Source organism: Diplotaxodon limnothrissa, linkage group LG14 (assembly GCF_057381915.1).
Source record: "Diplotaxodon limnothrissa isolate DT_005_m linkage group LG14, D_limnothrissa_male_GT1.1, whole genome shotgun sequence".
NCBI classification, from domain to species: domain Eukaryota; kingdom Metazoa; phylum Chordata; class Actinopteri; order Cichliformes; family Cichlidae; genus Diplotaxodon; species Diplotaxodon limnothrissa.
Window position 1 is genome coordinate 24,531,572 of NC_140609.1, and position 17,353 is coordinate 24,548,924.

At 41.8% G+C, this 17,353-nt stretch overlaps 1 protein-coding gene across 1 annotated transcript in view; it reads right to left on the minus strand.

The window, feature by feature from the left end:
- The window catches only part of npas1 (neuronal PAS domain protein 1), a 50,648-nt gene extending 36,193 nt beyond the window's left edge, over positions 1–14,455 (minus strand). The window contains exon 1 of the mRNA XM_085371005.1: positions 14,341–14,455. The gene's annotated coding sequence lies outside the window, so the exon portion shown is untranslated. The remainder of the gene's footprint in view (positions 1–14,340) is intronic.
- Between the last annotated feature and the right edge of the window lie 2,898 nt (positions 14,456–17,353).

A 17,353-nucleotide genomic window follows, 5' to 3' on the forward strand; every position in this document is an offset into this window, starting at 1 on the left:
CCTTGCTGAGCTTCTTTCTTTTCATTTCCTCTTGGGAAAGCCGTGCACACCAGTTGTCTCTGCCTTCAGCTGCTCCCTTTCTCTCCCTCCCTCTCTCTCTCTCTCTCTCTCTCAGTCACTAGTAAATATAAAAGGCATGCTTGTACAGCCCCTCGCCTCAGTCTCTCTCTGGCTGGCTCTCCCCCCCTAACTCGCTGTGTCTCATGCTTTCGTTTATCCCCACCTCCATGTGCCCCCCTCACTTTCTTTCTCACTGTCAAAGCTGCCTTTCAAATGCTGATTAGCAGCCAGAGTAAAAGAGGGAAAGAGAGACGGAAAGAGATGGAGAGAGGATGACTAAAACAAGTGGGAGATTCCATCACATCCAAACATATTGTAATGACTCCCCGTCCTGTACATACACAAACACACACACACACACACACACACACATAAACTATCCTCAGCTGAACAATAAATAGTACCCCAGAAATTGTAAGTAATTTTCTCCAATATTTCACTGTTTTACACTAAACTAAACATTTTTCTGATGTTTACTTTTGACGTGTTCAGCTTTCAATTTTTTTCCATCTCTAAAATCACGGAAAACAAACAGCTTAGGTCCTAATCAATCAAAGCTGCCACAAGCGTGACATCACTATTTTTTAAGATAAGAGCTACCTTGGCTAAGGTTAGCGAAAGATCAAAGTTGTGTTTAAAAGTTTGACTTGTTAAAAGAAAGACACGAACAGAAACGACACGCTTTCCTGATCCTGCTATTCATCATCTGTAACTATGTTATCTACTTTCGCTTTGTCTTTTAAGACATAAACCTCATATCCTTTACTTCACACTGTGATTAACTGAGGTTATTTTAGGCAAGTCACCTTCAGTGACTAGCAGAACCATAACACTGTTGTGGAGAAAAGCAAAAAAGGATGTTTTTTGGAAAGAATAGTTTTTATGCATGTTGGAATGATTACTTTTTTTGTTTTCTGATTAACAAGACTTTGGAGAACAATTAAAAAAAACCCAAAGAATTAATATTGTAATAGCATAGGGTTAAGGTTAGGCTCAGGGATGATGACTTAGACCTTACATTTTGTAAACCTCCATAAAGTTCACAAACTAATGCACAAATGAGCTGCTAAGTTCAAAGTATTTACCTTGAAAGCATACTGGAAAGCATAAACTACAGTGAGTACAAAAAAATAATTATTAGAATGTAATGTGTTAAATTTGTTTAGATCACAGTAATAAGGAAGGATTGGTCTGTGTTTCAGTTTGGTTTAGCTGTGGCCTGAGAGTGTGTGTAATTGTTTAGAGAGAAAGGAATTTATGGACACTGGGGTCTGGTGTCATAAATAAAAGGAGTCAGGAAGCTACAGTTGGGGGTTGCTGATGCTTGTACCTTTAATAAAAACTCCTAATTGTTATAACTTAGAAGTAGGTTCGCAGGAGACTCTCCACCTGATCTGTAAATGTAAGACAACAAGAGGCCAACGACCCAGTGGATGCAGAGTGGTGGTCTCAATATTTGTAATATGTTAACTCTGTTTTGTATGTGGTCTAAAGGAATTTGGTGTAGCTTGGGTGAGGTTACTTTTATGACCCCCAGGAAGTCACGTACGCAGACACACACACACACACACACACACACAGCGCTTAAACTGTTACACTCACACATCCACACGCACACTCACTCACGTGCACTCACACATACACACAGGTACGCACATACATTCACTCACGTGCACTCACATAGGCATACGCGTACGCGCACACACAGGCACTCACGTGCTCGTGCATACACACAGACACACAGAGTTTGCAGCACACCATGGGGGTTTTATGATGGGGTCGCTTCTATAAAGCTGGCTGTAACTAACAAAGGGGTGAAGATTTTGCAGAGGGACACCGGCCTCGTCTTCCCTTCTAGAAGATGCACGCTTAAATGAAGATGAATAAAGATGAATAAAGGTTTTGTGAAATGACTACTGAGTCCAGTGCCGTCTCTGGAAGCTTCGAGGAATAAAACAAACCGGGGTAAAACTGATTTTGCAACACTACATATTTAATCACATCTTACTCTACTAACACAGAGTAAGATGTCATTAAATATGTCTCTTGCAGGCACTCTTACTTGCAGAACTTCAGAAATATAAAAGTTTCTGGACCCTTTTAAACTCTAAAAGCTGTGATAATCACAAAAGAACCAATGATCATTTATTAATTTCACTCTAAAGTGTAAAAAAAAGTTTAAAAAAGCAAGATTTGAATTAGAATTATATTAGGAAGCTTATCCCAATATTACTTCACTACAAGACCATCGACTGCTTGTTTTTGGCATATCCCATTTAATAACAAAATCAGAATCAGAAAGGGGTTTATTGCCAAATGTTGAGCAGGTTTACAACATTAGGAAATTGCTGCGGTGCTTCAGTGCAAACATAGTGTCATAAATAGCACTTAAATAGACATGAAAAAATAAAAGTAGGGATAAGAATCATCACCTGTCTGCAAAATGAATGATTAAATTAAAATAAACAAATAAAAAAGGCGGACTAATTGAACCATCTTGACGGGTTGCCAATCATGCCAAAAGTTTGGTCAAATTTTGAGGTAAACATGATCATTACAGGCATTGTGCAAAGGCAAATGAAGACGGAAGTAGGCCTATTTTAAAAGGGTATCAGTTATACTCTACCCTAATACCTCTAAAACCTTACTTTCTGTTATATATATAATGATGTAAGATTGGATTTCCAAACTAAAGACAGACAAAATTTCAAATAAAGAGGTGAATGTATCTAATCCCCGGGCTTTCAACTTCTCTGAAAGGTTTTCAATGCTATTTTTTCTACTTTCGTGCTGAGGAGACATAAGCACATCACAGACCTCTTCTTTTCTTGTCTTTTGCTCGGTTGTGGACAGAGACAGGTGCAGACAAGAACAATGTGTAATTATGTCCGCTATAATTTTTGATCTCTTGCCTGCAATCATCCATAGAAAACACCAACAATCAAACAACTCCTTTTGAGCAAGCACTTGGCGACACTGGGAAGGAAAAACTCCCTTTTAACTCACGTTCTCAGGGATGTACTATTTACCAAACAGAAACATCCTGCTGTTATCTGACTGTTGCAAATCAGGCTTTGGCTCAACATAAATGTATAGCTCAAGACGCAGTGTTACTATCTTTAGAGTTTGAATTTGGTAATTCAACACAGACAAAAGAGGGAAATGATGTTCAAAAACACTGGTTTCTGCAAAGCCTGACACTCAGATGAAGAGCTCGGAGCTAAACGAGTTTGTTTAAAATATGTTTTTACATTATTGTTTAAAGACGCAAACATAACAAACAAGGATATCGAGAGGTCAAGTTGAGCATTACAGCCCCCACTTTTAATGGACTGGGCTGTCATGAGTATAGTCCTCGTCTGTTCTCCAGAGTTGACCAATCACAGCTGCCATAGACATATAACTGATTTGAACAGATTCTCACAAAGATTTGAAATATTTAGCCAGTCAGCAAAAGCCTGCTGCCTTCTACTCTGAATTAAATAACACCTTTGATGACACGTAGAATAGAAATACTTTTTTTTTAAAAGTACAACGTCCAAAAATTGCAACTGAGGGCACTTAGTTACATACAGCTACTGTCCATAGTCCATGCATGCTAAGACTAACAAATCTACACACAGAGAGAGACAAAAACACATTCAATCAAAGATGCAAACATATACCTGAACAAATAATCACACTCAGAGACTCACTCAAGCACTCTCTCTCCCACCAATCTCCCTCCCTCCCTCCTCCCCCGTCCCCTCTCCTCTATTCGTTCCCCTTGCCCTCAAACACTACTCAGAATATTGATACATCACCCCCTCCTCCTCCTTTTTTCTCTCTCTCTCTCCCTCTCCCTCTCCCTCCGTCTCTCTCCCTCCATCACTCACTTTCTCTACTGAATACTGATAGGCTGTCTACTCCGTGGTCTGAGTTTCAAATCTCTCCCTCCCTCCCGCTCCCTCTGTCGCTGCACCCGCTGCAAAAAACAGCAACATAAAAGAGGAAATAGCAGAAGTTAATGCACTGAGGTAGACATAAATTCAGTTAAGTACCATTTCAGATTATGTCAAGCTAAAAATGGGCTTAACATTGTGGAAAGGGGGGGGGGTTTGACAGAGAGAGAGGAGGGAGGAGGAAAAGTGCTGCTTTGGTTGGCTGTCTCGCCAGCGGAAACTGGCCGAGTGGCTCGCAGCACAGTAGTGAACTGGCGGCCGGCGACAAAAGGGAAAAGACGTGTGAAAAGTTCAGGCAAATGAAGACGCATTCAGTGGTTTTTGTCTGACTCCCCCCACCGCCCCAACCTCATTGTTGGGCATGTCGACTGTGGCGCGGACAGGGTGGGGGGAAGAAGGGAGTGAATGAGGTCGTCAAAGAGTCCCAGAGAGCCCCCTCTACCTCACACACACACATGCAAACACAGACACACACTCACACACAACATCTTGAAACAGCTGAGAGCAAGAAAGCGCAAGAATTAGTAAAAGAAAGAAAAATGGCACATACTAAACTGTCCTGCTTTTCCTATGGATGGAAAGGTGGCAAGGCCTTTCAGACTATTGGTGTATCTACAACTCTGAGTGTGTGTAAGATTAAGTGTGTGTCTGCGCGGGAGAGAGCTGTGTGTGCCTAGTCTCTTTGGAGGAGGTTTTCTGTCTGCATTAGAAGTGCGGCGCGTCTGAGATGCTGGTAGAGGGAGTGTGTGATTTTGTCCTCCAAGTCTTCCCCAGGCGTCCTTGAAGGAGAGTTGAGGGGAATATCTGACTGTGTGTGTGTGTGTGTGTGTCTGTGTTTGTGACAGTGAGCCCTCACAGGCTGAGTTTAGCACCAGAGGCTTGCCTCGCAGAGCAGCATTACAGGTGTTCCCTGCACAAATCAGGGTGCTCCTGGAAATAAGATAAACCACAACCTGCAGCTGGAGAATTAACACGGCCTGCTGAATGAGAAATGTAATTAAATCAGGTGAATAAATAAGACTAAAAATGGGGGAAAAAATCCTTACTCAGTGTGTTTCTGTAAGTGTGGGCCTTCACATGCAAGTGGTATAGCGTGTAATGACTGTAGCAGTCAACAAGACAGTCACACCCATGTCTGACCTTGTTTCTCCGCCCGTCTACACATGCTATCGGCTGTGGTAAGTTCGATGTAGTGACAGTAAACTGCCCTTTCAGGAAAGCAGTGCAGACAGGTTAGTGATAAAGGAAATATCTTGTAAGGGGGGCTAAAAATATACCACATGCATTAAAAGACCAAGCTTTTTTAAAAATCACGAAAAACTGTTGTTTTTGCTGTGCGCAATAAAGCACCAGGAAGGTTGTGGAACTTGCATGAAACACTTTTGGTACTAAAAGATCCTAAGTGTAGCAAGAAACTATCCCCCATTATTATAACAAAGTTCACACTGGCCGTACAAACACTGACAGCAGCCCATTCTTTCATTTTCATTACATCCTATACCTTAGGTGCACAGATGCAACTTGTGGAACTTTAATGTGGAAGAAGTGGTGAAAAAATGGAGCTAAAAAACTAAAACTAAAAACTAGATAGAGCAAAACATGTCAAATTAACCGGCGTGTTAGCTGTAGTAGTACCAGCACCAACCAGTAACCAGGCCTCACATTTACAGGCGGCTGCTGCTGCTAGCACCCACTGTGGAGAAGTCCAGAAGGAGGGACAGCAGTCACAACAACAGAGTGAGGTAGAGAGAGAGAGGAAGGTGAAATTAACGTGTTAAGAAAATAGATGGAGGGATATAAACAAGGAGTAAAATGCATGGGTGCTTTCACTATGAGCCACTGCTAACAGATAAAGTGCAGCTTTTAACTGTCACATGCTGCAGTCCAGCTAAGAACTAACCTAACAACAGCAGCACCAACCAAGCAAAATGTCAATATCTCTCTCTTTCAAAATGTCCTGATCAAAAGTTTTAGACCATTTGAAAAATAACTGCAATAAATTGGATGCTCAAAAAAATGTTTTTTCTCACTCTCATTTCTTCTTGCTGCACGTTGAAGTTCTATTTGGAATCTCGTTAAGATCCAGTCATGCAAAATATGATTTTTCAAGTGGTCTTAAACTTTTGATCGGGACTGTAAACATGTAATGCCAAAGGCCTGCTCGGTTTAACAAGTGGCAATCTAAGTTACTGTTGCCTTCCCTTCAGCTTGAAACATTCTGGCTTCACATTGATGTCGGAGGTCTTTGTCCTGTGACCTTGGACATCAACGAGGCACTTTCAGCTGGAGAACTGCTGCTCATTGGATATTTTCTCTTTTTCAGACCGTTCCCTATCAACCTTAGAGACTGTTGTGCAGGAAAAGTCCCAGTATATCAGCAGTTTCTGAAATACTCAGACCTGCCCATCTGACCCCAACAACCACAGTATCATGACACAGTGTGTAATAGGCACGCTGGTCCACTGTGTCCATTTGACACTTTACCAGTTTCAGTATGTAGCAGTAAGCTGCTGAGATATTTTATTTCAGGCCAATATGAAAATAATCACGGGAAAGCGCTTAAACGGACATTACTGACACATTTACATGTAAATCCATATTAGCTGCCTAGCTTTATCATTTCTGGAATGTACTTCTTACCTTCCTTGCTCACTAGAGACTTCTTCCCTTTAAATATATTCTCTCCTCCTGCTGTAACTTCTGCATGCATGTCCATTTCACGTTTTGGAGAGACAAAGCGTGAAATAGACACAATGGACTGGCGTGTCTATTACACGCTTTGCTCTGAAGTGTCACAGAAAGCCACTATTCTTCCCTATTCTGATACTCAGTGACTGTATTGAGCTCCTGCCATGTGATTGGCTGATTAGACATTTGAGTTAACAAACAGTTGAACAAGTGTACCTAATGAAGTGACTGGTGAGTATATTTTCTGTTGCCACATTTTTTACCTGCAAAGGTAACTCTAACTACTAAATAAGTTTGTTTATTTTAACTAGTGGGAGGAGTAAACTTATAATTAAGTACACTATATTCACATTTACTTATTGCTTATTCCTTATTTGAAGCAGGAAAGGAAGGAAAGTGAGGCTACAGAAAAGACTAAAAGCATAAACGCTCGTTCTTAACCCAAAATCTGACTTGGCGTAAAAACTCTGACATGAGATGCAGCTGAAATTTATTGGGAAATAAAAAAAACATCTTCTGTTTGGGGATCATAGGTGACGACTATTTACTTTACTTTACAAAAAAAGAACTTATGGCTGCTATTTAAGCTTAGGTCACAAACAATGGGAAGAAAACCTGTGGCGGTTTTATGTTAAAGACAGATGAGATTTATAACGTGTCCCCTGACCTAACACACCCTACTTTCTGTTTCCGTAGAAAGTAAACACAGCGAAACTGGCAGCAAAAACACACTGCGTCTGTGCGCTGAATGAAAATGAAGCTGTTCTGCTGAAAACTTCCAAAAATAAACCAACCATATAAACAATGAATTTCAACATACCGTATCTAAATGTGCAGACAATGACTAATTGTGTGATCTTTAATGATTAATCAACAAAATGCACCAGATAAATAATCTTAGATTTTTTGGATAATAGTCACCTTCTGCTACTGATCATAACTGTTAAAGCAAAATTATAACATTCCAAGTCTTGTTCTAAGTAATTAAGAGGTAGTTTCTTCATGACATTCAAGTAGCAACTGTTAAAGTGGAAGTCCTACAATTGAGCACATAAACAACAGTTTACTGGTGTTTATTAGACCAAAATGACACCATTAGGTTGCATTTTTCCCCTTCCCTATACAGCAGCGCATAAAAGGCATAAAAGGGTGTTTGAAGATAACTGCCACAGAGTAGATAATATTCCAAATCTATCAGACAATAATTCTTTGAGGGCATGTGGCCATTAAGGAGCCATTTCTCCTTTTTGTTGAATATGCTCCTCCATATTTCATTGAGTTGCATATCTGCCTCTCACACTGTCTGCCTGCATCGCTATTCTCTATTCAACAGTGACCCATTGCTCCCTGCCATACAATCCTTCACCTTTCTGGGCTTAAAAGTAATTACCACTTTAATTTGCTGTCCGCTTTTGTGCATGCCTGAGTGTATCTGTAACTGACTGGAGTGCCTGCTGTGTGTATTAATGTGTGCGTGAGGGGGGTACATGTATGCATACAAGAGATAATAAAGGGCGCGTATTCACATAAATGTGAGTAGAGGTGAAAGAATTAGTCAATAATTGATTAAACGAACTGACAACACTCGATAATTAATTGTTTGTTTCTCAACCATAAATAAAGCCACTGTCTTCCATTTTTGCATCTTAATTGTGATGATTTGCTGCTTCGGTATTTCACAAACAAGCGTAAGACATTGCGACTGATTCAAACAATTAAATGAAGCCCCCAAAAGGTGTGCACATCTTTATGTTTTCTGAGTAAAAGCATTAATGTTTTGCATGCATACGTGTATAAGTGGTTTGCACAGATCCGTGATTGGTGAGTACCTCTGCAGCTATTATTTGCCTTGATAAAATCAAAATATGTATTCACATGCATGACTGTGAATAGCTGTGATTTTCTTAAATATAGAAGTGTAACAAAGTGCTATTGACGTGTGTGTGTTTTTTTAAATATATGAGTGCTGGTGTGTGTGCGTGTTTATGGTTAGCCTCCCATTGGCCCAATTACTCCACAAGCAAAACCCCAAAGCTTCCAATCTCTCCTCTAAAATCCCTCACCCCTCTCACCTCACGGTCCCAGTGGTAGAGCCTCCAAACACCCCAACCTTCCAACCCCGCCCCACAGCCCCGCACGGCCAGATTGTCCATCACAATACACCCAACCCTTTGCAGGACCTCCACCACCTCCACTGTACTTTCTGCTTCCCTTCCCTCCTAAGTCACATGCAGTCATCACCGCTGCTTCACCTTTCTCCTCTTCGACAATCATCTTGTATTTCTCCTCCTTGATTTACCCTGTAAACTCCTCTTTTTGCCCCCTCTTCCCATCTGCCCCTTCCTCACGCCTCCATTCTTCCTCCTCTGCCCTCCCCAGTCCCAGGTGAGCTGACGACACAAGGAGAGCAGAAACACTCTGCGAATATTAATGGTTTGATCTGAATATTAATAAAGCTTGCATCTTAATGATCTATAGAAAAAAAAACAAAGAGCCACAGTCAGGGCTATACTGCCTGTATTCACGCACGCACGCACACACACACACACACACACACACACACACACACACACACACACACACACACACACACACACACATTCATAGGCTTGCGCATACATGCAGACACACTGGGCTGAACTATCTGTCCTGCACTGTGTAGATTAGTTAAAACAGGGCCTTATCCTCCAACCTGCTGTTTAAATGCTGAGCATCACGTTCAAGACAAATGTGTTGTCTTTTTTTCCTCCTCTCAGTAAATGAAGACACCTCTTCTTTCCCACGTCCTTCTCCTCTATCTCCTCCTGTTGCTTTCTTCATTTTCTTTTTATCTGCTTCTACTCGTTTAGTTCAGGCAGCCCCCACTCCTCCCTCTACCTCTCACGGTTGCCCCATTTCACCCCTCCTCCCTTCCTCTTTACCAGCACTCTCCCTCTATTCCCCCCCCCCCCCCCAACTATCTCACCCTCTCACGCTCTATCACTTTCTCACTAGATTACCCCATCTCTCCCTCTCTCCCACTCCCAGCCTCACCTACTCGATATTCCAGCCTTGTTCTCCTGCAGTCTCCAGCACAACTTTCTGACCCACTTCCTCTCTCCTCCCTGGCCCCCTGATCAAAGCCTGCAGGACGGCATCGCCTTGGGCAGAGGAGAGGGAGTGAGCGAGATGGGGGGATGAAGGGATCCGAGCTGGGGGAAGAGAGAAAGAGACAGATAGAGAAAGGATAGAGCGGCACGAGAGAGAAGGAACAGAGAGATCACAAGGACAGGAAGAGGAGCCAGGTGCCCTCTCAGCCCAAGGACAAAAGCTCTTCCTGGCTGATCACACACACACACGCGCACACACACACACACACACACACACACAGCAAGCCTGTCAGCGCCGTCACATCTGGTCGTGTACGTTATGTCTGACGATGGCATTGACATTAATGTGGTGTGATAAAAAAATACTGTGTTTTTTTCTGTGGGCCATTTTTGTGTGTTTTTTTGGGGGGGTTTTGCGGTTCGAATCCCCAAAACAAGTCAACTTTACAAGTGATGGGCATTAAAATTCAACAGGATGTTTAATAAATTACACTTTCAGATTACATGTTGTCCAATCTTGTTATTCTGTTTTGCATTCAGGTGCGGCACAGGTGAGTGCACTGACAATGTGTATCTGTATCTCAGCAGGTGTCAGTCAGCCTGCAAACTCTCCCTCCTATTAAGTCATTTTTATCTCAGAACAATTGAAAAAAAGATCTGCGCAGATAAGAATTTCAAATATGTTGCACAATCAAGTCATATTTTTCTTGATTGCGGTGCAGCAGCCAGCCCTCTCTCCTTTGTTGATTTTAAGAAACGTGCACTCACTTCTTAAAAGTGAGTACAAAAATTTAGTGCAAACTGAATTTCACTGACATGTTCTAACACATTTTTAAAGCCCAATTTTAAAATAGCCCTTTTTTTTTCCTGCAGCGCACAGCTTCCTCCTCTGTGGAGTCGTTATAATTTTAAGAACCTGTGTCTGGCTTTGAGATGTAAGATCTGTCCATCCCAGTGGCCGTGTCGGTGGGGCAGCTGGGGCGGGCAGAAAGGATGGAGGAACATCAGCCCATTTGTATCCAGAGCGAGGTGGCGTGTACTTTAACATTCCCGGCGCATCCCGACAAAGAGCACTAATTATAAATAAATTAGGGACACGACACGGTGTGCCACAGGGGGACCAGCAAGAGCAGTCACAGAATAGAGAGACTGATAGAGAGAGAAGAGGCTGCGTAAAAGAAATGGAGAGAGTTAGGAGAGAGGGAGAGGAGAAGACAGAGAAGAGCAGACAGGAGAGATTTGGCAATGACATAGAGGAGCAAGTAGGAGAAGAAAGTAGATAAGAAAATAGAGGAATGGAGCACGGGGAGGCCTGGGGATAGAGAGGAGCGCAGAGAGGAGGAGTGAATGCAGGAGGGTATACAAGGCCTGAATCCTCAAAATATAGCTTGAACATACATCTGCTGCCAAAAAACTGACAAGATTCTCTCTAGATGACGGAGGCAGTGCAATATGTTTGAACTGAGATAGAAAAAGGTGGCAGGGAAATTAACAACCAAAATGAAACCGAGGGGAAAAAAAGAAATAAACCCAATACCACATGAACTGAACAGTAAGCGCGAGATGAGGGAAAAAAATACTATCCTCCATATCTGTTAAGAAATGAGTTCCTGTTATTTTAGAAGTAAATAATATAAATCTGATGAAATAAATACTACACAATAATCATAAGGTTGTGATATCGAGCAGAGTGTTCTACACACACTGGTAGTCAACACTCCCTACCTGCCACTCAAGCTTATCTGAGATGACTTGTCAACCAAGCAAGTGCATGTCAAGAGACTGCTGCATATAGTGTGTGTGTGTGTGTGTGTGTGTGTGTGTGTGTGTGTGTGTGTGTGTGTGTGTGTATATGGAGCAGGGAGATCTGTTTCTGTTTCTTTGTGCCCATGTGCACGTCGTTTTGTGTGTTTGGAAGCGCACGCATGCTCTCGTCTGTGTCTGGGTGTCTTGCGTGTGTTTAGCTAAGTGTGTGCATGTGCACAGGGAGAGAACCTCGCTGCTATCTAAATGGATCGCACTTCAGAGCGTGCCACCATTTCTCAGAACCTGCCATCTCCACGCAGACAGACAAACACACCGGCGGACAGACCGCGAGTGTGGTTTTTCGTGTCGGGGCGTAGAGTAAGGGGTGGGGGGTGGGGTGCATGCTCAACCCACTTGCTCCACTCAAGGTTATGTCCTGCCTGAAAGTTGAGAACTGATGACCGTCGCCGCAGCAGGGAAATGCGCTGGAGTTCCGGAGGACAAATAGCCGCTGTCTTTTACTTGCGGCCATTTCTCTGTGTAATGTGAACGTCTTAAATGATGGAAGAACAAAGTGGCTGGAAGATAATGCCAGGAGACATTTATCGTCGCGAGAAAAAAAACCTGCTTTGTGTCTCTCCGGCTGGACCGAGTCTTAGAGCTGGGGGTCAAAGGTCAGCTAGCAGTGACACAGACAGAGAGAGGTTGACAGACTGACCTGCGACTGCCCCACCGATATGCTGACCTCCCACCCACCTACCCCCCCCCCCCCCACACACACACACACACACAAAAGTGACACCACAGTAGCCATAGTTACTGAGCTGCAGACAAACATGATGTCAGTGTATGACACAGGGGTGGCGAGAAGACGACGAGAGATGAAAAAAACAACTCATCTAAGATTCTCCTCAACACGCTCACGTCCACGTACGACTAACTAGCCCCCAAAAATTAATCTTTCCAGAGAGAATAGGAATCGGCGTGGTTGCTCAAATCAGGCGCGACATAAAGTGCAAATAATATGAAACGGTCAGGGTCTCCATTATCAAAGTCTATGCTTTTGTCTTATAGGCTCTAAACTTTCTGCACAGAGGAGAGTTAAAGAAGAAGAAAGGTAAAGAAGGGCGGGAAGACAAGAGAGCAGCAGCTTGTTGCATTAGCATTCCACCAGCAGAGAGGCTGTCTGTTTGCCTCTGGCAGCAGCCGAGAGAGGGGGACACTCTCTGCATCCTCACGCAGCTCGTCTATCTCTCCCTCTGTCTGTCTCTGCCTGTCTCCCTCTCCCTCGCTCACCCTGAGTCTGTCTGTTACATTTCTCCCACCACTCTGCCACTGCCTGTCACTGTTTTTCTCCACTCTGGATGATTTTCTCTGCAGTCTTCTTGTATATTCCTATCACTCTATCTCAAACTGTCATCTTACTGTTTATCTTTCTCTCTACTAATTTCTATTTTGTCATCTTTTCTCTTTAGCTTTTCTCAGGACCTCGTGGCCCCGATCTCGCACAGAAATGATGCTGTTCACAAACTAGAGAGCCCTACAGATCAAGCCACGAGGGACGATAGTGAGTATTGAAACAACGTGCTGTGTCGCGATCTGGGTGGGTTCAACAAGTTCCTATAATGAGTTAAAGTACTCAGATTGTGTTTTTGTTGTAACGACTAAGGTGACGTGTTCGTGTTGCTACTCAAGTAATCAAAACACGCCTGTTGAAGAGGAGAGGAGTCACAGCTTAGGAGCAAGACTGCAGAGAATTCACAGGCTTGTTGCTTTTTAAGCGGTGGCAGAAATATCAACTTGCTATGCAATGAGGCAAAACACTCACAAAATAAATGGACTACAAATCCTCTGGATGTATACCCAACATTCATCCATTTTCTTTCACTTATCCAATTCAGGGTTACGACAGGGCTGAAGCCACTCCCAGTTGTCACAGGGCTAACGTGGGGAGACAGACATGCATTCATGCTCACATTCATACCTACAGCCAGACTGACAATCAGTCTAACACGCAAGTCTTTGGACTGTGGAGGAAAGCCGGAGCATCCATTGAGAGCACGCACTCCGCACAGAAAGGATGCTGCCCAGATTCAGACCACCTCACCATTGTTCCACCCAAACTAAACTCAAGGGGATGTAATTTTTTTGTATGTCATAGAGATTAGGAAATGCTTTAACAGGTTTCTTTTTAATGGCACTAATGTAAAAATTGTACCGTGTGATGATGCATGTGGACTTGAATTTACTTACAGTGATGGCCAAAAGAACCTCTTATTTCGAAGTTTTTACATTTCAGGATATTTTTTAAAATCATCTGGTCTTTAGCAGATCTTATCAATAACACATAACACATTACTCTGAGTTATTATTTATCTGCCCAAAAACTGAAGCCAGAAGCAGTGTTTAAATGTAGCATACTCTTCTGTATATCCTCTTCTGAAGTAAGACTGTAAAGTAGCAGGGTTGTTTTGCAGCCAGATCACCTGGGTCCCTTGCAGTCATTGAGTCAACCATGAACTCCTCTGTATACCAGAGTATATGAGGCCATCTGTGTGACAGCTAAAGCTTGGCCCAAAATGATGTCATGCAACAGGACAGTGATCGCAAGCACAGCAGCAAATTCACAGTAGAAAGGCTGAAAAAGAAAAGAATCGAGGTGTTGCATTGGCCTAGTCAAAGTCCAGACCTCAACCTTACTGAAATGCTGAGTAGAAACCTTAAGAGAGCTGTGCATGGGTGCTGGTTTAGCACACAGGCTGAGCAGGCAACTATTTGCTGTAAGGCTAAATGAAACAGACTGGTTCAATTCTGACCTCAGGCCCTTTTGCTGCTCGTCCTCTCCTCACTTTCCAGTCCTGTCGCCGTGTTATGTAATAAAAAAGTTGTGTGTAAACCTGCAAACCTCAAGAAGAGTGGTCCAAAATGACTTCACAAAGTCACACAGATCAATTACTGCAAGCTAGTACTGCTAAAGGTGGTTCAGCAAGCTACTGGATCATAGGGTGAAGCTAATGTTTAACACAGCTTCTGCATTTTGGTTTAGTTTTTGTTAAATAAATAATGATGTAACATGGCATGTGTTGTTGTTCGTGTGAGTTTTTTTTTTTTTTTAAAGCCCATAAAAGCACTGGATGACTTTCTATTACACCCTGATATGTAAAACTTTCACTGACAGAGTGAACTTTCTTTTTACCATAACTCTATGTGTGAAATTACTTGTTAGACTTTCTGAAATGACAGTTAGTTTTATCTACCAGTAAAATAGAAAATGTATAAAACACAGCAAATAAATGGATTTATATTCACACACGAGTTTCAGTCTCTTTGCTGTTATCAACGTCTGAAACATGTCTGCGCGTACACATCGTGCACATTCATTCCAATAATCATTAGATTATTGCATTAAAATGGTAATTTATTTATAGAACTATCGTGAGGGTTAATAAAAGCTTTCTACAACACTGAGTCACGAATGTGTAAACTTTGTCATACAAGTCAGTGTCGCAGTCAAGTGCAAAGCTAAGCTGAGTCCCTTTTTGCTGCCATGGTGATTGTAATAATTCTTGGCCACTCCAAGCATGCAGATAAATAAAAAGCAATCCACTAAATAGTATCATATTCATTTTTAATAATTCATTGAATGTATTAAAGCCAGAATTTTGCATTAATTATTAAATGTCATTCGTCCTGTAAATGAATACAGGACAGAAAATGGAGAGCACAGCCCAATCAAAACATCCTATTTAATCTTATTTTATATTGTACAGTGCTCTGGAGGGAAAAAGTGTTCATTTATTACCTTATCTTTACTGGATGGTGGCAGCAATTGGACAAATGTACTGTGCAGTCTGTAAGTCTGCAACGATCACATTGTTTAAGTTCTGTAGTTAAAATTAGAATTTTAATGCGATTTGAGTTCTGGCCTTCAGCTATTGTGGCATTATTTTATGTCTTTAGTATGTAACCAAACAGAATGGTTTTGCAGTAAAATCAAGATTTGAGATCAAAGCTGTAGTCGCTCTACTGTAAAATGTTTTATTGCAAGTAAAATAAATGGAATCAAATGTTTATCTAAAGCTTTAAACTGATGTATACCTGGATTGATTTTGTACAGTATCTGTGAAGGTGTAAAGACCGGGAAAGACATATTTCTTTTTTATCTCTCGAGCCCTTGCCAAGTTGTCACTGGCCAACAGAGGCCCATCTTACTTCTGCCAGCCTAAAAGATTCTGCTCAACAGCAAACAAAAGCTGTGAATTTGCAAACATAACACTTTATACATGTTTGTGTTTGCAATCTTACTTGCAAAAAGGACTTTTATTGGAAAGAATAACTCAAATAACCACTCGTTAAAATCAAGGGATACAGAAGAGCATCTCTGAATGCACAGTATGTCAAACCTGGAAGAAGAGGAGCCCACCCCGTAACACTCCTGTCAGGCAAGAACAGGAAACTGAGGCTATGATTTGCACAGGGTTACCATAACTGGGCAACTGATGATTGGATAAAAATTGCCTGGTCTAATGAGCTTTGATTTCTGTTGTGCCATTTGGATGGTATGAGGGATATTTTCTTGGCTGTGGGTCCCTTAGTTCTGACTCAGCATTGTTTAAATGCCACAGCCTACCTGAGCATTTTTGCTGACTGTGTCCATCTCTTTATGACCACAGTCTACCCATCTTATGATGGCTGCTTCACACAAAGATAATGTGCCGTGTCACAAAGCTTAAATAATCTCAAAGTGGTTTAGCTGACAAATCTGCAGCAACTTGTCTGATGCTATCAGATAAACATGGAAACCAGGACCTGGTAATTTTAAGTAAAATAATTCTGAATTCAGCGACTGTATCTATATCTGATTTTAACTGATGAACAAAAAATACTATTAAATTATTAATTACTATTAAGCAAGTTTAATACAAGACTTTTCTAGTCCAGCCATCACAGCATACTTTTTTATAAAAATATGGGGGGGAAACAAACCCCCATATTTAACATAAAAAACACAATTTGAAACAAAAGTAGTAGACATAAATCACTATCTTCCTAACTACAGACTATTCCGTCTGCCACATGTACACACATTTGAAGTGAGCTGTCAAGAGGGGAAAAGGGGCCTTTGACTCAGCCCATCTTCTCTGCCATGAAAGAAGTCAAACATTTTGAGGATCCAACTTTTGTCAGCAATTTCTACCAGCCTGCGCATGAACTGACGCCTTGTGAAAATCCATCACAGTTTACCATCACGGTCTTTGTGAAAACAACAAACATTTGCTTTTCTATAACCCACACGGGCTTCTGCAACAAAGTGTATGCAGTCTGAAACATATTCCAACAGCAATGCAAAAAAAAAAAAAACCTTAATAAATATATTTAATAACAATAAAACTAAATCACCTTATCAGTATGATGAGTACTCACCATAATATTCTAATGATTGCTCAGCTTTATCAAATTTAATTAGATTATAAAGGCTTAGCCTCCAAATAGCTCTGGGTAAGTAAATCACGTGCCGCTCAAGAGCTGAGCTTAAGCCAAGACAACTCTGTACTGTAGCCACAGAGACAAAATGCATTCAAACAAATTAATAGTCCATTAAATAAAAGCAAACCTCTGCCAGCTAATAGTACCTTAAAAGCATATTAGCATTAGAACAGGATAGACACCCATTTATCTCGTAGGAAAGTGTTTCAGCAGCGAGAAAGTCGGAGTTAAGTGAGCATGAAGCCTCGTGCTTCTTCCTTTACATACATGTGACTTCTGGTGGTGGAGGTCTTTATCCCCCACGGCGCTGTGAGTGATGGTCGACCTAGCCCGCACATGATC